This window comes from Lineus longissimus, chromosome 16, assembly GCF_910592395.1.
Source record: "Lineus longissimus chromosome 16, tnLinLong1.2, whole genome shotgun sequence".
Taxonomy (NCBI): domain Eukaryota; kingdom Metazoa; phylum Nemertea; class Pilidiophora; order Heteronemertea; family Lineidae; genus Lineus; species Lineus longissimus.
The window spans coordinates 1541183-1563974 of record NC_088323.1 but is presented as its reverse complement, the minus strand read 5'-3'; the positions used below and the strand labels follow the sequence as shown (position 1 = coordinate 1563974).

At 40.8% G+C, this 22792-nt stretch overlaps 1 protein-coding gene across 1 annotated transcript in view; it reads right to left on the bottom strand.

Moving 5' to 3' along the window:
- The window catches only part of LOC135500830 (neuropeptides B/W receptor type 1-like), a 62865-nt gene that overhangs the window by 35085 nt on the left and 4988 nt on the right, over nt 1-22792 (bottom strand). The window contains exon 2 of the mRNA XM_064792489.1: nt 3640-3693. The gene's annotated coding sequence lies outside the window, so the exon portion shown is untranslated. The remainder of the gene's footprint in view (nt 1-3639; nt 3694-22792) is intronic.

Here is a 22792-nt window from a genome sequence, read left to right as displayed (position 1 = left end):
ATGGACCCATCCGCTACCTAGGCATCTTAGCTGTTTCTGATACAGGGGTGATATTCTTCAACTATCTGACCTATTGGTTCAGAGATGGACTGATCGTACTGACTCGTGGTGGCCTGGTTTTGAACGTCTACCAACACGGGGTCATCTGTAAATTCATGGTGTATTGTGGTCATATGTTTGAGTGCATCTCTGCGTGGATCATTGCCGCATTTTCGATTGAAAGAGCCTTAGTTGTTTGGTATCCTTTGAAACGTGCAATCATCACCTCAAATAAAAGAAACACCCTAATAATGTTAATTGTTGCATTATCAGGTATTGTTAGCTTACATAGATTAGTCTTGTTCGACGTCGACCATAGCACGCACCCAAAACGGTGTACAAGAACGTATCTACCAAGTACAACGCGGGTAATTCTCAGGCAATTAGAAAGCAGTGTGTACATCTATGTTCCGTGCGCGCTGATATTTTCCGGAAATATTCTAATCGTCATTGGTGTAACAAAATCGAGAGAAGCAATTCAGGAAGTGAGGTCATCAAGAGAAAATATCAGGGATAAACGAATGATGATATCACTTATGTCTGTGTCAACTTTGTATGTTGTTCTTCTCTTGCCTGATGCGATTATGACGACTTACTTGGCATTCAGAGGTGGAGACAAGGAGAATGTGAAATGGGAAGACATGCTGAGGCGGATTGCACACCTTATCGGCATAGTGGGGTTGCTTAACTATTGTTGTAATTTCATAATCTATGGATGCACTCTGCAGTTCTATCGGGAGAGGATTGCGAATGTGATTATGTGTGGGAAAGGACCAGCAGGGTTTGAATATAAGTCCAGCAATTGAGTGATTGCGAGAGAAGGCAAGCTTTCATTTCCCACCAGATATTTCCTTTGTCATGTTCCACGGTCTATGTGCTATTAATTATGCATATCATGTGGCGCATACTCTTATGGAAAGTAGAATTGCTCTGGAAGACGAATACGGTGCAGTGTGAGTCGATGCTTTCATTATTCATGTGGAACAGAAGACATGAGGAAGGAAGGATGCGAAGAGTGTCCACCCGATCTCAGTAAAGTTGGCGCCATTATTTTGATTGCATTACAATTCACCATTGATGTGAGAACGGTCATTCTTACGAGACATGTTCATGAAAACATTTCGTTGAAAATCGTGGTCAATTAGTGGCCGTGAGTACATGACGCATGAGGTTACCAAACTACAGTAGAACCTCTCTATTAAGGACACCTTCGGGACTGGCAAGTGCTGTCCATAATAGAGGGGTGTCCTGATTAGAGAGGTCAAATTGAATAGAAACTACCAAATTGGGACCAAAACTAGCGTCCTTAATAGAGAGGTTGTCCTTAATAGAGAGGTGTCCGCTAAGGGAGGTTCTACTGTACTTAGTACCATTTGATGGTCAGGTCTGTTTCTGAACATGTATTTAAGCTGGCAAGAACTCGACAAGATAGCTTTGGGCGTCATGTTGTCTCGATCCTCAACCACTTTATTAGCCATGAGAATTAGCGGTAAAGGGGAGATGACAGAGGCACTGCCTTCCATACCTAATGATATTTCATCTTGATAATAAAACCCATACAAATAACTTTATGTAGCCAAGGCTGCATTTTCTCTGATAGACCATGCACCACATGCCATAGTCCACGAGTTCATTGGCATTCGAATGTTTGCTTTGTAACACTTGATTGCAATGCCCTTATTTTATCTTCCCTACCTAGTAATGCTTGCCGTGTCTTCGTGATCATATCTCAGCCATAATCTCTGATCTTCTTACGCGAGTCAACGTCTATCATATACTCTCATCTCCTTGACAAATCCTCCCAAGGCGGATGTCTTACTGACTGAGCGTCTCCTCCCTTCTATAACCAACATGCGCTATCTCGCTCACTCAATGGCGACCTTTTTACCATTTTTGCCGATGCAATCCTTGGATACTACTGATGTCAAAGAATGTGCGCGGGTACTACAAAGATACGGCGGTAATGACACGTCGGCGTTCATTAGAATGAAAGGCTGATGCATTACCTTAGGATGAACATGTTGACAGTGGCTTGATGCATCTGAAGGATAGAGCTTCTACTAGATCTAGATACTGGTGAGTGTCCCAGAGAACAACCGCAGTTGGTGTATTTGAGTTTAGAGTCGAGCACTCTGGCTATGTACGTCTTTTACCTTGAGCATGATAGTTGTTTCAGTACATGAATGCTGTATGTGTTCTGCTGCATGATCTTACTGGAATTTCAAGGATAGGATAGGATTTTTGGTCCTGTGGAAACAGAAGGGTCTCTGGGGAAAATCGAGGGGGAGCAGAGCTCTTCTTTCGCTTCAATTCTGCACTAAATACCTCCATGTGCTGCTGTTTAGGATGGCGAATGATGCCCAAATGTGTTACAAATCCTTCAAACACCGATAGACATGATTCATGTCATCGGAGCCGCCACGACCCTACATCAGATATGAAAAGAGGAAGAGGCTCTAGTTACCTTCTGGCTGAAAGTATTTTTGCCAATACAAAAGGATAGACATAGCAGACACTGTAGCAAGGATGCTATGTAATGCAATGAAATGCTACGAAAAATGCGCCCATACATCCGTCAAGTATGACAACTTCTGCTGTCTGCAAAATCTAATGTCTCTATACGCCTTGTACGATCCGTCTGATTGTTTTGTATCACTGAGCCATCTTGTATATACGACACCTAAATATACTGGGATGGACAGTTAGGATGACTCTGCCTTCTCTGGCCTAGACAAAAGGCTAAATAAAGAAGGCATCAAATATATCGTGTCTCTATAAAGGATGGCACAAAAGTCGAAGCAAAGTACAATGTCGAGGAGAATAGTTAACCTTAGAAGATCTTCCTCTGCGCATATTAGTTCGTGCCTTTTGTAAATTTAATGCAACATTTCGTGTGTCCATTAAGACTATTGTCAGTGCGAATAGTTCACCCTATAAAAGCCTTCCTTGTTCTCCGCATTATCTTACCTGTCTTATCAAGATTTAATGCAAATGATCTTTACTGTGTGTCTATTAATAAGGTTTCAGACTATAAAACCAGAAAGTCAGCTAATGAACGCGAGAGACTTTACAGGAAGTTCTGTCATGTCATGAAAGCTTTGGCATTATCAGGAATGAGATATATCTCAGATAGCTTCAAAAGATGCTTCTATTACTGATGACAATTTCGAACCGGTGTGACAGCGGATATAGTCCCCCTGGAGTCATAGTCCGGTAGCATTGTATTTGACCAATTAAGCCGCATGATCTATTGTACCGCTAACCCTAACCAAAACATTTAGCAATGCGGGCTGTTGTTACACGGACTATCAGCCCTAGGACTACTATCCCTTGCACACCGGCCTTATACGTAACGAATGGAGAAAGAAACTTGTTGGAGGTTTCAGACAGCATATTCGGCATGTTCTTCAGCAGATTGGTACAGCTGTTGGACTGTATTGAACTACAGGCCTTCAGCAGTTGGTTTCGGCTGCTTTATTTACCCATACAATATCCTGATATCGACCCCATGGATTTCAATGCGAAGTTTTGATGAAAGTTATAGTTGATATTCTACGGAGATAACTAACTATTATGAATATATGTGTGGATATCACCTACCTTAAGTACAACTTGTCGAGTGTAATCCAATACCTCCCCGTAAGAGTGATTTATCTGCAAAATAATAGAAGAGGAAGAACCTATTAAAACTGGATCATGTCGATACTGTGTATCCGTTGCAGAAGTATCATGTTTATACTCGGAGAGTCAAATGTTAATGTATAATCGAATTGAAAGTATTAACAATTAGACATGAATTACTTCTAAGTCCTCTCAGTGGTACAGGTTAAATGTTGTTGACGCTCCCCATCTGTGATTATCAAGCGACACCTATTGGTTCTTAGTGAGACGTTTTCGGTCGTCTTAAGTATTAAGTGCCTTTGGTGAAGTTGTCTCAATATCAGAATTCTTTGGGTCGTTGGGGTTAAGAAACCATCATCTATCTTGAGAAAACCAACCCATTTGTTCGCAGTATTTCTCCAACGCACGATTTTCACTTATGTGTGGCAACGCGATCAGGTCTAGAGAAAACAAGAAAATCTCATCTTATATGATGGTAAAATAACATTAGGATAATGGAAAAAAGATTACTGTGGATTACAAATACAGTATATTTCAATTCGATTCACAGCTGGGGGCTCAAGGGACATTTTGCAAGTCATCACCTTATCCACTGATTTGATCCACGGCTCGATTTCGAAATCGACAAACCTGGCATCTTGTGAGCCAGAAATACAATTGTGATAAAATTATCATGTCCACCCTTTCTGTCATTGGATGACATGCACGCGCCAACATACTTTTCTAAGCTGCCCTCATTCGCCTCTATGTCAATGTTTATGTTTTTGTTCTGTGGATTCGTTTTTACTTCGCTCATCCACGAAACTTTTCGTTTGCTTTACATGCTCAGATGTGTCAGTTTATAATGATCTATGATTTACAAATTTCGAATGCTGATGGTTATTGCCATGATTACGAACACTCGTATCTGAATCACTTCGCCACGAACTAGAAGATTACAAAGATGTTTAATTCATGAATGTCACGCTATTCGGGAATAATCTATTAATTCATGACGCATGAAAGTAGTGATTAAAAACTCCATCGGAAATTAAATATTTTTTAAGGTGTGGCTTATTTCATCTGAAAACACGAGATAACAAAACAAACTAGAGCTTTTTGTGAATTACAGGAAGCAGTCACTTTTTGAACATATGACGGGGACACAACTCAGCAATTCTCTGTTTCTTTTTATTTCAATCCTCTTGATTTCATGAGGGCTTCCTGTTGATGATCTAGATCAGACGATGACGTGCAGAATAAAAGCTTCTGGAAGTCCCAATCAGCCGGACAATTTGTTCCATTAGACAATTTCCGATGTGCTTTTTAGATGTACCCGGTCGTTGAAATGACAGTCACGCACAAATATCAGACGGCAGATTGTGATAGATTTCCAATCATGCATGTAAGAAGTCTGAAGATTTATTCGCCGTGACGGGGTGTCCTGAATTATGAATGAAAGTGTTTTGAAGTATTCAGAAATTAAACTTGCCTTCGGCAAATATGGATCTTTTGTATCATTTGTGTTGAGGAAAAAGCACATTGCTACGGGAATGTTTGAAGCTGCGAATCATTCGCAACAACATCACCGCCGGTCACCTTTTAGGTCCCGGGTTGGATCTCCTGGGGTCTCAGGTTTCTTCTTATTTACATTGCAATCGCCCAATACTGTTCAAGAGGTATTGATATTCTCGTTGACGCTCAACTGTCAACGCTATATATTTTTTTATCATTCGCAACTTCGTTGTGTTATTGATTCTGGTTGGAAGCAAGTAAGGCTTCTGCCCTTTTCAGACACTCCCCGTGGTTGTACTAATTTGTTACACTTGTGCAACTTCCCATGCTAAGGTTTTTATATGTATTGTTTCGGGTAAGGAAGCCTTAGTCAATGTTGGCAAATGTGGCAGTGATATTGCGAACTATATAGGAAAATGGGAAAACCACCTGTCTCACACGTAGGTATAAAGATTACATCAAATTGGACGGATGGCACCGCTGAACCCAATTCATCAGACATTTGGAAACGAATGATAGAATGTACAACTAAAAAAAGAAGTGTTTTTGGCCATCAAGAGATTGTTTATCTTCGCCGACAAGAACAACTAAAACAGCAACTACAACATCACCACACTAAAAAACTAAAAAACCCTATCTATCATTTCTAAACTGAATGCAATGGCGAATGTGATGTTTTGTCCGGGAGGTGACATCTTCGCCACAGCATGCTAATAGTTTTCCCATGTAGCTCCGCTCAAAATGCACTTAGCGTGCCCGTCGAGGGGCAAGTGCCACTCCAACCGGATGTTGGAGATTCTTCAACATTAGGAGGCTGGAAACACCAATTAGCTCTAAGTGGGGAAATGGTCCGGTCCTTGTTTGGAGTGGGTTTAACCCTTTGAAGATCGTAAGGGGAGTTTTGCCTATGAAAATGAAAATGCCTATAATGATATCTGTAATGATTAGAAATACTTTTGTACATGTATATAAAAGCAACGACATGGATTTTTGATCCAACATTGCTACAATATTGGGTAGGTTATACACTCACGTATCTTAATTCCATAACCACTCTCCTCAATTACTAAGAAAAAGAAGACGTTTTTTTATTATCAGAGAATATGACCTGAAGCGCCATGCATACATAGCTGTATATTAGATATAATAATATCTCGCCTCTCTCGTTAAGCATGAGATCATACTTATTAGGAGAGTGCAGCAGACATGTTTTAAGATAGCGAGATGCTCATGTATCTTCAGGCAGAAATTAGAGAGGATTTTAATCATAGCTATTTCGGATAGGTTTGCTTAGGAGTCGAAAACCGACAATGATGCGGTTAAAATTTCATGCTCTAATATATTCTAAGACTCAGATAATGCTTAATATTTTCATTAGCGTGCAACAATAAAAGACCAGATAAAAAAACTTCGTCCTGAGTGAATCCTGACACTCACGTTCCTGATAGCTGTACACTGACACCCAAAGTCTCTGTTCTTAGAGTAACCGGCTCTACTTTAAGCTCTAATGTAGGAGGCTCTGGCATCAGAGGCTCGAGCAGGTCACTCGGCCCCCTGTCATCTTTACACAACTAGATCAAATCCGATGTCACTGAATGTCCCTCTTCATTTACATAATTTCGACCCGCACTGTAACCACAAGTTCAGAAAGAAATAATTTGGTCTAGAATTTTACGAAGTATTCAGTGACATGGCTGCACCGCCCCTTAAACCACATGGCCTGGTTCCCTTTCCACCATCCCTTACCTTTGATGCCAGGTTAAAAAAGAGCAGAGAGAGAACCGTCGTAATGCTGTACAGATATCATCTTGGGAAAAAAGTTAGTATTGCGCTGAAGATATATGTCGAAGGCTCACCTCTCTTTCGACCCTGACGGCGTGTATAGCGTCAAGCGAAGAACACACCATTTCCTCCAAGATGCTCGAGTTCTTGATGAAAATATTTAATGGAATTCCCAGGTAGCAAGATTTGTCACGTTTCTGCTCACTTGCAATAAATTCTATTCACATTTAATGCTTTTACCCTGGAGGTTTTTCCATCAATCTAATGTGTATAATGAAAGAAAAAGATGTGATAATGTTAGCCTAAGTCTAATTAATGAACAGATATGATACAACTAAAATATTCAGCGAAACGAGTTCCTGTTGAAAGTCAAAGTGAGAAACATACCAAAAACTAAACAAAGATACGTGCCTAAATGTTAGCCTTCATATTTTGAGAGCGTGATGCTGTGAATTTGCAAAACGAACTGAGGTTTTTTTTAGAAAATTCATCCTGAAATGACATAAAGAACTGCTTGACGCGTCTGAACAGGACGTGTGAAACTAACTCCATCACCTGCAGGACGATTTTAATTTGAATGTCACCGACGCCTGTCGCTAATCATATAAATCAAACTGGGTAATCATGAGAGTCTGGTGCGTCGGGTTACGCTTATTTCATCTACCAGGGTCGTGCATTACAATCTACACTGGATCAGTTGATGAAATGACCTTTCTTTGAAGATTAAGGTTTGGCTGATTTACAGAGGGTAGAATTCTTCTCTACTGGTTTGACTTAATGAAGTATGTTGTAGGCTTCTTCAGGGAACTGGGCGAAAGGGTTTGGGAAACAATATATGGCTAAGCTCAGACTCCTTTCCAACGATCAAAGGCATGGCGTGAATTCCTAGAGTTGCTCGACTGATACCCCATAAGTTAAATTGACATGAGTTGACATGAAAGCCTCTCCGTAATTTCAGAACTCTAATTGAAGTTACCCTATCGAGGATCTTAAACCACTCAAAGCAAAATTCGAATCCCCAAGTCAAATTCCCCTAATGGCCATCTCCAATTTGCACAAAGGGGATTCTGGGGATCTTGAAACTATTCATGAAGTCACCTGACAGGATACTCATGATTGATTGGGCAGTTGACATTTTCAAAATGATGACGTTTATTGGTTGGCTCGTTGCGAAGATCCTCAATCAATTTGTATTGAGAATAATGACATCTACTTAGTGGGTGAGATTGGAATCTGCTTGGTTGGGGGATGGGTAATTCTCCATCGGGTAAAATATTGATGAGCGACCTGTGATATTTCAGTATTTAAACCAGGAGGTGATTAAAGGTTGGCTAGACTAGACTCAAGTTTGAAATTGTTTGCACCACTTAAGTTTGAAAGATTCCTGGTTATTGTTTCCAATCTCATGAAATGGTCAACGTGAAGTGTTTGTCATTTCTCTTGATTTCTACACTTTGGTGACTAGGATTGGTCTGCTGTGTTTCTCTCAGGTCCTCGGTAACATAATGAGGAAGAGCCATCCCCAGCCCTGAACCAATGACACGGACCATCTGTTTTGTCCCCGAGGGCACATGACGGTCACAGTTGCAACACATTGCCCCTCGTCGTCGCTGAGCGGCCGAAACCAATCCGTCTTGTCATGAACCTTGTGGGTGTTGGAGACATGTCGGTGAATATATCAATCACAAGTTTCCCATGATGTTTTCTGAGTTAATGGCACCGAATGGTCACCATGACCTTGCCAACAAACCTACTTAAGTTCTTGTACCGGACTGACCGTATAAATATCGTCACTCCCGGTCTAATAACTTTGTAATGATGGGGCGTCCAGACGCCAGGCACGGCATATCCATGGGTTCTATCGTGGTGTCTTCATTAGAGTTCTGTCAATAGCATTGTGCTATACACTGATTACTGTGATATGTTGGCTTGCGGTAAATATGCCCGTTGACGTGTCGAATACATACCAAGAAAAGAAATCAACAAGAATATATCAATCTGTTCTTGATATTTAGTATCTCTTGCACTTTCCTGACCTTTCCTCATTGTCAGAAATATGATGATACCATTGTAGCGCATCTCATGTCTTTGACATGCTCAGATGTTGGTTCTGATGATAAGTTTGCTCACTTATTCAGAGCCAATTTCGTTATTACGAGAATCGTAGTCACTGGACAAGTTGACCTTCTGGTTCCAATGTTGAGCAATAGAAGTTGACCCACAGTTGAAAAAAGGACAAAATGCCATTCCCCTACCCAAAAATGGTCTTTAACCTCGTTGTGATTGATGAAATAAAAGGCATCTATCATTAAATCAAACATGTGGCACTGAATCTGTTTTGAGCAACAGAGCCCGACCAGCAGGAAGACGATGATCACAGCCTCAGAGTCACCCCTGACACTCAGGGACCTAATCCCATCGTCCGTGTAATTGCGTATCAACTAAACTATGTCCTATTCTGACATTTCATTATGTATCAAGTTCTTCCTAGCTAATCCGAGCATAATTGGAAATGTGACAGATTCGCATGTAGCTAGATCTCTGTCCATGTTTGTGCCCCGTCCTGACTGACATAATTATGATTGTTCACGCAGGCTATCTAGCATGTCTAATCCTCATACAGATTTTCGCAAGCTCTATACAGAGATTCGAGTGCGCTTTTTCACGAAGGAAATGAGTCACGACGAACAGCACATTAACAGAGGATGATGGCTCGGAACGAGTTCGAACCATCGACATCACAATTGCAAGTCCAGTACCTTAGCCTCGACGCTCCTTTTAATCTTTTAATCTTTGGAATTCATGGATGTAACCATTTTCAGCTTTTTTACCCAGTCGATATTTCGTGTTTGACATATCGCTGCACTATGTATATAAGAAGATAGGAGACGCAAGAAGTAAACATTTTTTTTTGCTGCAACGTCAAAAAGTGTCTCTCCGTGCCAAATAGGCCATTATGAAACGGGTTTAAAACAAACTGCTTTTTCACGGTGTTGGTGATCACGCTACTGATAAAAGAATGTTTTTAAAGATGCGAAAAAATATTGAACCGTTTAATAAAAAGATTACGGCTATTGCTTGCGTGAAATACTGCCTGTAGCATCGAATCAAATCCAACCATTTGTAAAAAAAGCCCTGAGCGGGGTATTCCGAGATCAAGAGCAGGAAATTGTGACGTGTCCTGCAATGGCAGATTGTCATCTTTTGATACAGGAAAGCCGCAGCTTGGCATGTTATGCAAGGTAATTAAGGTACCAGGTGTTACGGCAAAGGTATGGTAAGGAAGTAGGAGTCACTGACTCGGCATCCAGTACATAATAGCGTCCATTTCGCTTATCAAGGGGAACAGATGAAGTGACACGAAAAATATGACTGATGCAAGTCAAAGTCATTAAGACGCTGACGAGATATTTTTCGCCAGCGTTGGAGATACATTGGGGTGTATTGGACCAAGTTTTGTTGCTGTTCAATCGGCAATAAGCTTCAAGCAATTGAAAAAGTGCGCTTTGTGTTCAGTGTTGGTAAACAGTGATGTCTTTAATCGAATCCGTCATCTGAGCCTCATCCTTGTCAACAGAAGGAAGTTCGTTTCTATGTTTTCTTGTGAAGGAAGCATGATGGTCCTATCCATCATAGAAGATGTCCACCCACTCCTTTCACGAAAGACTATTAGTTTTTCTGTGCTGCTTCATCGTAAAGTTCATCGATCGCGTTGTTCAATTTCAACGGACTGGAGCTGGCCAAGCGCAGTGGAGGAGAAAACATGGCTTTACACCCACTCTGCCTGCGGTGATGAGAAGTAAAACTCTCTGATGCATTGCTGATTTTGGTGGGAGACGAGCACTCGGAAATTGCAAGTTGCTGATGTTTTCTTGGTAAATCTCAACCCGGGTTCTTTATACGCTCGCAATGTTTTGTTTTTATGCCGTTACTTGATGTAGCCAGTCTCAATGAAGGCGAAATATGGCATGTCTTGTAACATATCTAGCGGGGTTACAAGTGTTATACTGAACCCGGAAATTGCAATTCGCTAACATAGGCACAATGTTTTCTTGGCGAACCTCTGGCAAGCGACCTTTAAACGCTCACCATGTTTTGTTTGTCTGTGGTCACCGGGGGAAGTGGTTGCAGGAGGAGAACATAGTATATAGCATGTCTTCGGCCGTATACCTAGCGGGGTGACAGGTGGTAATAACTGATTGCACTTTTGGAGAGGCGCTAACACTCGGAAATTGCTTTGCTTCTTAGTTTCCTGTGTTGCCAGATTATGATTTTGTTTATGTGTCTTCATCCGCCATGTCAATATGAGCATATCCTCAGAGGAAAACGCGAAAGGCTTTGGGAAGCCAGTGAGAATAAGACGGCAGTGTCGGAAATTGTAGTTGTTTTCCTTATCGTCTCTTATTCTGTCGAGCTGTTGGTACATTTGACTACTGGCACATTGAATATTCAAAAGAAAAAGATTCAGCACCATGTTTGTGTCTAATACAAGTACCATGATATAGCATCACTCTCACCTGAGGAAGAACGTGGTAAGTCACTAATCATTTAGCATTGCCATGATTACAGGTCTATATTGAAAATCTCGCCTAGCCAGCTCCGAGCTACGAATTAAACTTCTCAGTTTACATTGGGGATTTTTATTTCAATATGTCTTGATGTTGTTAAGAAGGCATTATTTCTTCAAAATTTGTTATAATTCGTAGTTGTGTAGGATGAACTCTAACGAAATCTTGAACATTTCCCCTGGGCTTCTAACTAAGCTTTAGTGCAAATCTTGAAGACTGACATTTTCTCATAAACTCTACTGGGCATGATGATGGCTGGGGAACTAAAGATGAAGAGAAATGCTCTTGAATAACAACTTGTTGACCGTAGAGAACATTTCACCTGACCTTAAACTATAAATTCTCGGATTTCGTGACATAGACTATACTGTATGTGTGGCGATACATACATGGTATATATAATCTCGACCACATCATGACTATAAATATAAAGTAGACACATGTGTCCAATAAAGCAACAGACTGGCCCTATCAATATTGTTTCGGACAATTTATAGCCAGTTACGATTATTGTAATGACTTATACAGGTTACAACCCCCTCATTTATCAAGATTATTTCTCAGAATCATACGGATATTGTTTCAATGTAAATTAAAATGGGTAACATCGTGGTACAGATCTTCGGTCTGTTTTCTGCGTGGGTTTTGTGTTGTCTGAGTGATCACTACGATATGTTTATTCGAACATCATCACACGCCTGTACAGTAGATGACGGGCTATCTGGTAGAAACACTGATAGAGGTGGACTCCGAATCAAAAATGCTAAGTCTTGAAAACATATATTCAAGAAGGTAGGTTTTATCGATAGGTTAAGTAGAAATCCCAGCCCACGCGAACGTTTGACAGCACGTAAACCATCGTTCAGTCTCTCTTGATCAGTAAGGGATTGCATATTCTCTCATCGCCTGCCTGGCATCAGTAAAGCACGTCACATAATCTACGTGCTCGGGTTAAGCTCTTTTGAAAGATTATATCACGAATAATGTACGATATACACCATGAAGATGAGATACGTGCAGCCATTGAACAAACGTTATGTGTCAAATTAAGCTTACAGTTCGCTCTTTGAAGTTTATGCCGTTTTTTTCAATCTTCTTTTAATTTTTCCCTGTCTGGAATGACTCTGCTTAGTTCTCAGTTTCATACTGGAACACTACAATACAGCACAAACAACAAGAGCTTGGCATCCGAATATTGGTTTCCAGGTTACCGCATATGACTAGTTTTACTTTTATATGGGAAGACGCTAACTTCTCTTACAAGGCCGAGGCCGGCTAAGATGGCTACTAGATAAAGCACAGTTATTTGTTTGGCGAAAATTGACAGAACGGACTGCTGCTAATTGACCTACTTGTACCAACAGCAACGACAAGCCATTTCCATTTCTTACAGCCCATGCCAATGTGACGTACCCCATTTGTTCGAGATATTGAGATCCCAGAACCTTCAGGCAACATTATTGATTCATGCACATTCCAAGGTTCATTTCGTTCATCTGTTAAGGATTCATGAGCGTAGGAGTTTCAAATACTCACCAATCGGTTAATATCAGAATGACAAGCCAGTGCAAGAGATAAAACTCTTAGTTATCTTCAAATTTTCAAAACGATGTACATTTTTGAAACCCTGGCCTAGTTAAAAAAACCTTGCCTCAGCTATGCGGATGTTGTAACATAAAAACCGGGACAACCGTGGGCTTCCTCGACTGTACGTACCCAACAGGAAAAGAACTGGCGAACGTTCCTCCATATTCCCCTGCCTCTCCTCGTCCCATTATTGAATATCGCATCTCCATTTCCATAATTTGAAATTGGCCAATTAACGAGCCTGATTAATTCATCACTTGACATAAATTTCGCCCGAATGGAGACTTTAGCATCGGAATGGGTATTCCCGTTGCTTATTATTCACATTAGGATGTAACCGATAGAGATTTGGTTTTACCCTTTGAGGCTCAGGAGAAAATTACTAAGAAGAACTAATTGGATTTTTCCTCCAAATGCAGCATCTCTCTGAGAAAGAATCTGATATAAAGTCAGGAGAAAGGATGTGTGTGAAAGAAATCTAAGACCGCTGGGGGCAGGCTGTGGAACAGATTCCACATCAACATCGCGTTCTAATGCGATTTTTTGGATTAGACGTACACAATAATCTGTCGTCTAACAACAAGATGAAACTGTTTTTGTCGAATGGAATGAACACCCTGGCAAACACTAAGGCCTTGCCTCTTCGAATGGCACATGATGACCAGTGCGTCGACCCAAGAGGACTCGCTCGCAATGCTGATGTAAAACCCTACAGCATCAAGTCTGCAGTGACAAACACATATGGGCGCAAAAAATGTAACTTACAATTTAATGTGAAATTCACACGCTCACTGTCACAAGAAAGAAGAATACAATTTTTTTTGCTTTTTTGCTTTTTTGCCTCATTTTCAAAGCGTCTTTGCTCCTAGGAGAAATAAGCTAACGATGCTGAAATTCGATTTCGGTGCCACAGCAACGCAGCGCGAAATCCAATTTTATCTTTCCATTTACCGATGGTGGGAAAAAAGTATCTCATTGCAAAATTGGTATTGTCATTTCGTGACACTAAATGAATTCTGGGTATGTTGCGTTTTTGTGGTTAAATTTGTAATCGTAGTCATAAGATGCAGGGTAGTTTATTTAGAATGGAAAGTGTAAATAACGATTCTGACCAAATTGCTTTACTTAGTTGTATTTTCACGCCACATCGCGTAAAAACTTGACTTGGAAAAACTCCACATAGGGCATTTTCAGGGCTAGGCCTTCTGTTTTCCTGAATCTCCGAGCAGCTGACATTGCAAGGTAAATCGATTTATCTCACCGGACGTAAATGGCACGATATGAAACTCTGAGATTTCTTCCCATCAAGGGTGGAGAAATGACTCTCGGATGTTTTTGGACTTCTCATAATGATACAAAATGAGCTGTGAATATTCCTAGCGATATCAGCAGGCCGCCAAATGAGTCTTAAATAACCCTAATTGGAGTATATTACACGGTACCGACGTGTAAACGATGTGAAGCGTACCCCAGATTGGATTACGCTGTCCCCATAAACTGAAAGTTTGCTGTTTATTCAGTTAGTAACTCAAATCGTGGTAATATTATCTGGTCTTCTCATCAGGCCCCCACGATGGCAGCGTGCGCGTGATAAACGGCCAATCACGTACAGTGCGCGTCCAATCAAGCCAGTGATGAAGTTATCCTGGTTCCCTGTTTCTTCTTCAACTTTTTCGTGGAAATGCTTATACAGCAAATTTGTCAAAGGTAATCGTTGGATCGGGAACTACTTTATCGATAACATGCAATGGCGGCCACGGACGACAGGGACCAGGTTGATTTGTTGCCGCTCGGCGCCAATCAGAACCCCATCTCACGAAATTAATATGATAACACTGAAGTGGCCAACACGGCGCGCTGGGACCCTGAGCTATTGCGAGAAAAGGCAATGTGATTTGCTAGTAAAATGAGCATCGCGTTATTTGGCCGCCAAATGAGGAATTGATTTAGTCTGTATCGGGAGCAATCTACGCCCGATTTGCTACAAGTGCCGCCGGTGACTTTTGTAGTGCTCTTCAAGAGTCTCCATAGTAAGGCTCTCGTGGAGAAAGTGTCAATACGTCATCTTGAGTTAAGTGTGGTTCTTGAGACCACAATGCGCCTTGTAAATGGTTTAGTCCAAGGAGACGCAACAAGAGTCTGCTGGCAGTCGAGTGGCACTACGTCACTCGAAATAGCTAACTACATCAGCAAATAAGGGCAATGACTATAGCATTTGATAGACCTCATTTGCAATACGTTACAACCAAGGATGGACGAAACTTTTAAGCAGGACACCTCAGGTTTGTTATCAGTCAAGTATCACACAAGAGGATATGACTGGTGTTTCAGGATGAAACAGGGGTCCTAGAGCCTTGATCGAATGATCGATTATCAAGGAAGAAATCCCAAAGTGTCTCTACTCCTTCTTTTGAAAAAGAGTCACGTGGAGAACACGGAACACTACGTTACTGAGTTGGCACAAGATTGTTCATAATTGTGACAAGGAGAAGTGACAATTAATGGGGGTGTAGTGGTATTGGGTGAAACTCGAGGCGATGGTACCATTAGAAGGCATCGGGTTACTCTGCGCAGATACGACAAGTATTTGATGGTTTCTCGAGAGCTACTATGTCATTCTGGCCATCGCCAAAGACATTACTTGATATAAGAGGCAAGAGAGGATTTGTCTAGAATTGTTCTGGGGTACTTCGCCAGTGTATCAGAGGACTGGATATCGATGTAAGCACCCGAAAGAGAAATGATAGGTCCTTGACAGAGTCGAAAGTGCCGCTACTCGAAATCCAGGCAGTATGAGCAATCTAATCTTGGGATAAGGTATTCCGCGAAAGTTTTTATGTAGTTAGCCGTGGATTTTGAACAAAGCTTTGGGATGGATATATGCCACTGCCACTACGTTAGAGACTGCGTTAAATACGACAAGGATGCTTTTTTACATCTTTAATCATGAATCAATATTGCTCGTCTCATAATTTCCCTCGAGATGCCGGCATGTCCAGAATGATGGATATTTCAGTTATTAAACGCTCTAAAAGAACGCTATTTGTAATAAGTGATTAATTACTTTCTAGTCATTCTAAAAGAAAATGAGTCCCAGTGGTGTGTTTCATCATCCGATAGTTGGACACGGAACGGGTGATCCGAGTGGATTCTCAGGTTCAATATCTGTTATAGAGAAGACACGCCCCGGCTCCAGCGTTATAAGTCAAATTCCACGTTGGTATCCGCACTCACTATATTAGAAAATGAAATATGTAGACGGTCAGACCCGCCATTGGAACAGTACTCGCATGTACACGTCGTATGTACATGTATTTTGACGAATCGGGAAGCACACTAATTGGTTGGATTGGAATGATAAAAGCATATTCCGATATATCGGGTATTTTTCATAGATTTGTAGGAAAACAATATCTCAAGTTACTATGGGGAAAGTTCGGCTTCTCTTTATCTTCTACTTCTAGAGCAAGGAGAGACCAGAACACTTGAGTCGACCTGAATGTCATTCTCGAAAAAAGAGCACGAATACGAAGACTACAGAGTTACGTGAAGGTTACAAGTGCTATCTCTTACAGTGTTTGAATTCTCGCTCTCGCTGTTATTCTTCAGTTCATCTTACGCCAACGTCTTGATGGTGAGTTGAGAATCACGATGGCATTATCTTGAGAAATGTACAAAAAATACTTTGCTTGAACAATATCCGCAACATGATTTCCCTTGATGACTACATTCAGTCCTGCAGTCAAATATCTTTCATTTTCTGACCTCCTACCTATTGAACTGGTACTATTCTCATAACTATAGCATGTCGATTTCTCTTTCTCTAATAAGATATCGCTGATCTTAGATGTTCCACAGCGTGGGCGTTGCCAGGGCAGCAGGTTGATCACTACACCACTTGTATACTCTTTTGAAGCTTCCGTGCATCGTGTTACAATCTAATGGCCAGTCAGTATTAAGGAGGGCATTTTTTTGATAATGTTCCAGCACTTTGATGTTTCTCCAGTGATGTCCAGGGTGGCTTGGATTCAAAGGTTGTCTATTCTTAAAGCATTAGCGTAGGATCCGGTACCATCGTTTTCCGCTCTTATCTCGGTCGTGAAGCTGATATAAAATAACCGGGTAAAATTAAGGTTCTTATGTTGGCGAATCGAGATTACACGCAAAATCCCAAATATTTGACGCTCGCGTACTTTAGATATTTTACAGTATCATTTTCTATTCGATCCGGCTTTGCTTAATTAATCATATAACTGTGTGTTTTTGTTATGTTGGCGTCATAACAGTTCGGCTCATTCTACCATAGACGGGCTGTCACAGCCATATCGAAATTAATCTCGCCAGAACCAGAAATAATCTTACTTTATTAATCATACGTCTTGCCGTGTGCATGACGGGAAATAACATTTTCGAAATATCGCCCCCAATTAATCGGATAAGGTACGGAAACGGAGCACCGGATATTAGCCGGCGCATTTTGTCGCATTTTCCCAGCAGCAAATTGACAAGATGGTCGAATTGGTCATACAATTTTCTCGGTTATTATGAAACTTTCGGGCTTGCTCAGTCTTGTAATATCTTTTTATGAATATCTTTATCAAATGTGACTGCGACAGACAAAGCAGAGACGTTACGCCTTAAAAAAACTGCATGTATGTCGAATTTGAAAACTTTTAACTAATGCTATTAACTATCCTCTACAAGTATGTATGGCTTAGCGATACATCAACACATTTCTCTCATAAAACCTAGCTTTAAAATCTCCATCTCACCAAACATCCCTGCTTGATTAATCAAAACTGCTTGGGGGATAATTTACATTAGCTCTTATTCTATTAGAGGGAGAGAAGTTGATGATGATTAAATTTCTTTGAAAGAAAGCGGTGCTGGAAATCGTCACCGTGGTTACACTTAAGAGCAAAGACGGCCGTCGGGTGCGTTTTCTATTAAAATATTGAAAATTATTTTCAACTTAATTGCATAAACATACATCAGTGGGTTTTTATTTACTTACTAGTTATTAGGCAACTCATATCAAACAACAGTTATAACGCAATTAAAACTTAAGTTTTAAGTATAAAAGTTTTACGGTAAGTATTAAGAAGTATTTCCATCGCATCGAATGCTTATCGTCTCAACCCAAGTTTTCAGATAGCTGATCCGAATAGAATCTGACATACGCGTTTCCCATTATCCCCATGATTCATTTTCATGATACAGAGCCGAACTCTCCATAATTGCTGGCCGTTATTTTCTCATCCAAATTATAACACACCGGCTATTATTTTCTCATCTGGATTATAACTCGGGCATTTTAAGCTGCACCTCATTACCAATGACATTAAGTATAATGAATTGTCGGTGTAGCGACTTACCTTTGCCAGGGGAGCAATAAATATGCAATGCAATATCGGATGGTGAACTGAGATTGTGAAGTCATTTGGAGAAGTATTGCTGTCCGAGAAAAAGTTACCATAAAGCATTGATCATTAGATCGATTTGTAAGTTCATTTGTTTGATGTTGACGATTTTCATCAACAAATTTAGAAGGGCTCATCAAACATTAAGGTTGGTTGATGTGGCCTTCTGGTGTTCCTCTTTTCTCTGCAGTCTTTTCTTGATAGATTGATTAACCGTGTTATGCAGTGTTAATTTACCAGCCTTACCAAGCTTAATCCGCATAGCTATTTCAAATTCCCATCCATTTGCGCTTGAGATTAATTAAAGCGCCCCCCACAGTGTATACTGTGCTGGCATTTTAATCAAGTACCATGCAGTTTGCGTCGAGTTGGCCTGATTCTCAATATTTCTACTCCGACAGATCAATATACCACCAGCCGAGTCGACATTGAAGATGGATGTGAAGGAAGAAGAAATAGATTTCGCTACATATTGTGATATACACAGACGCTGAGGGAATAGAAAGTGCCTGGCTTATTCATTTCACAAAAAGATTTTACAGTAATAATAATAATTAAGACCTAGTGTGAAGTATAAGAGTTAGGTGTTAATATCGACGTATGTGTTTCGATTAACACTTAAGTAACTTCAAATACGTTTACCTCAGTCGACTATTCTTTGGAGAAATTCGTGGCCATACACAGCCTCGAATTCTTATCGAATTTCAAGTCGGAGTATTCGCTGCTACCATTTACGTCCTCTTTGATCTGATAATTACCTATTTTCAGACGTGAATCTACAGAAATGCTGATTTCCCATCAGCGATCCGATCACCATAAAAATCTTGAGATGCCTTACAACTCGTATTTCTCGCAAAATGAGTTACACGAATGCCTAACATGTTATGATTTTTATGCCAATGATAATACATGCGAATTTGATAGGTATCTCGTGTGCTAAAATTTCTTGTCACACATTCGACGAGATGTGGTGGATCATGATCTGTTCAGATTGGAGATGTGCTTAGCAATGCTTAGCTACATTTAAGTCTTCGAATGTCTGTCGTATCTTCATTTTTTTCGGGTCAATGATCGGAAACACGATGTAGTTGACCATAATAGAAGGCATCAGCAGAATACGTTAGTATGTACAAATGACTTAGTTTCAACGCAGATAAACCCTGTTGAAACAACTTGCACATTTTAATCACGGTAAGTTCCACAACTTGATAGACAAGCAATCAAAATCACCCACTGAAAGAACATTTCATTTCTTCCCTCCATCATTGCTTCTAAATGGAATCCGCGATTAATTTCAACTTCAAAGGCGTCGAGTCGGCTTATTCTGATTCTGAATCAAAATGAAGCGCTTTCCTGCGGTAAATGTTCCATGAATGATTTTCTCAATTAATAAGCGGTGCATTGTTCAAAGCAATCTGGGGTAAGTTTAAAAAATCTCTATTTAATCTTTAAGTCACGTTCGTTCTGGCGGTGATATTGTGGGATCTGATATTAGGATTTTTTCGTCTCAATCCACTTGTACAAATTCATATGAATCTTGGATGAGATTTTGTTATAATGGGAGTTCATATTATCACTGAAGTGTGGTAAAGTTGTTCAATAGAAATTTCCTCCTAGTATGTACTGTAGTTGCAATTCGAATATTATCTCCAACAAAAGTTTTTTATCATCCAAATTTGACATCAGTGGAACATGTTTAACCTGAAAGCTTTCAATCTGCTCGTGGAATTAGGGTAGTGGAAATAAAATGAAAAGCATGTTTCACGTCTTCGTCTGAGACGTTTGGTGATCATCTCTTGGCTCTTATAATCTGTTGGCTTGCACCCATAACCATGAATAAAGTATGACTAACATGACGTACATGTCTACACCAGTCACGAACCAAAACACGAAAACCAATTAAGAACGACATCAGGGACATTGGGAGAACTCGTGCTTCCCCATTAATATAATTCATGTACCTTCGTGCTGTCCTTTGTAACTACCTGATCAGAGCCATTAGAAATATCCATTAGGTTGATTGATGAAAGTGCTATGGTCCACCTTTGTAATACGGATACCCAGGTGGCCTATTCTTTGACCTACTAATTAATTGCCAGCTCTGGGCCGGGATGGCTGTTTTGCCATGTTCTTTGTTCACTTAGGATAACATGCTTCGCCTATCGGCGCATCTATTTGATAATATGAATTCGAAAGGGCTCCGGCACGTGGTTCACTGTCTTGTTATAACTGAAGCAAATCCTGGAAACAACTGATGATGACCCATAATGCGACCAAGGTCATCTGAGTATGAGAACTAAATTCCAGCATTCATGTCACTGCTGCCTTGACCGAACTAACTAATCATCATACCAGGTTGCTGGATGCGACCACTCACGCCAAGGTCATGGGAGACCATATTGTGCACCTCGTCGCTCGGGGATATCAGTCCCCTGTGATTTCCAGGAGTAAGTTTTCTGGGAATGTGTAATGAGCCCTTAATGAGGGGTACATCACGTAATGCTAATTGGACGCGGCGTCTCAGCAGCACTGTCAGGCCTGGCGGACAATAGTCTTAGATTGTTCTTAACTGAGCAGTTCCCAAAATTTTGTTGCGTCCAGTCCTTGTGCTAAATCTTGGCATCTCTAATATCGTTTCACGATCCTTTTGACTGGGCATATTAAGAGAGTAAGAACAAAGATTCCGTATCTGTAAGGCAGTGACCACATTATCGTTCGTATGCTGAGCAACTCGCAAAGGTATCATGATTTCTTGATACGATCACTAAGAAAGCTTGACCAAAGCTTACCTTCCTTTTTATTGTGTCCTTGGTCATTCGCGTCCACTGGTCGAACGCCGACGGAGGCACTAATGAGCTAGCAATAATGAAAGCTTCACGAGCGTGGTAATAAGATAACGAAGCGTCAGTAACATACTCACCAGTAGTATCCGTGGCGATACAGGCATCTATCTATAAACGCGTCGGAAGGTGAAGGTCACTAGTTTCTGACCAGAAGTTCCACTGAAAGAAACCTGTACGTACCCAGATACACATTATCATGTGCCGGTTTTCATACCAGGGTAGGCCTTGCTGATATACCCAACCAGGAAATCATAGCACTGCGATTTGATCTTGGATGCGGTACGATCACCAAGAAAGCCTGCCTACAGCTTGCCATCAGCCTCATTTGTCCCTGGCCATTCGTTTACGCTACACCAACTCTGACGGAAACTTTGATGAACTGGTGGTGAAAGGAAAGCATATTCACGAGATGGTCATAAGCGTTACATCTTTACTAGCGATGCTGGGCCAGTGGCCCGGAATACTACCTTGTACGAGGTTTATGTGTTCACTCACTATGTACTCTGAAAGACCCCGTACACACATTGACTTACTGTCTGTATGAATATCATTTTGGGTGGCTGTATTGGTAACGAAGCGTCAATAACATCGTTATGGGTGAATCTGAACCAGTTGCTTGAGGAATACAGACATAGAATTGACGTCTTGTTTTACTCTGAATGGAGACTAAAACGGGCATATGCTCATTTTAGCATTTACATCAACGGAACTTCGGTTACATCATTTACGGGTGAATCGAAAACAGTTGTCAGTTGCCAAATAGCTGCCTAGAGAGGCTCAAGAGGTGGATGGTCGCTTGAAGTTCACGTTCAGTGAGCTCGTTGGCTGTTTCTTAACATCCCCTGAATAGTCTGATATGACGAAGCGCATTCAGCAGGGTCTGTCCACGTAAAAGCGTGAATTTCACGTGAATTTCAATGTTTGTGTATTCGGTTTCTGCATGGATGTATTTGCTCTACATCCGTGGTTTCTGCGATGTCTCACAAATATCACACTCTAGGCGCAAGGAATTGATAATTAATATCGTGTCTCGGATTAAGTTACCATCACTTTCGTACTATTACACCTGCCTCTCAGCTAGAATACGACCCGTTCGCGTGATCCAAACCTCGATGGCTGAGCAGATCCGCGCCTCTCCTTGTTTGTTCAACTGGTGAGTTAACAGCCAATCTGTCACATGAACCAGTGGGTCGTACATTTCCAAAGGATGCCGTGTCTCGCATTTCCAGCGCTTTAGGAAATGAGAAAGTTAATGAAATAGAGGCACGATGCCTCTCTTTCACGAAGGGTTTATGTTTTACATCCGTGCTGTCTAATTTTTTAAAAACCTTTTGAAAAAAAATTAGAGGTTCAATTTCTCCAGGCCTATGACATAAAGCGATAAAACTGTATCAAAGGTCAAGAGAGTAACAGAAATATTGAATGTTTGTAAGGTTCT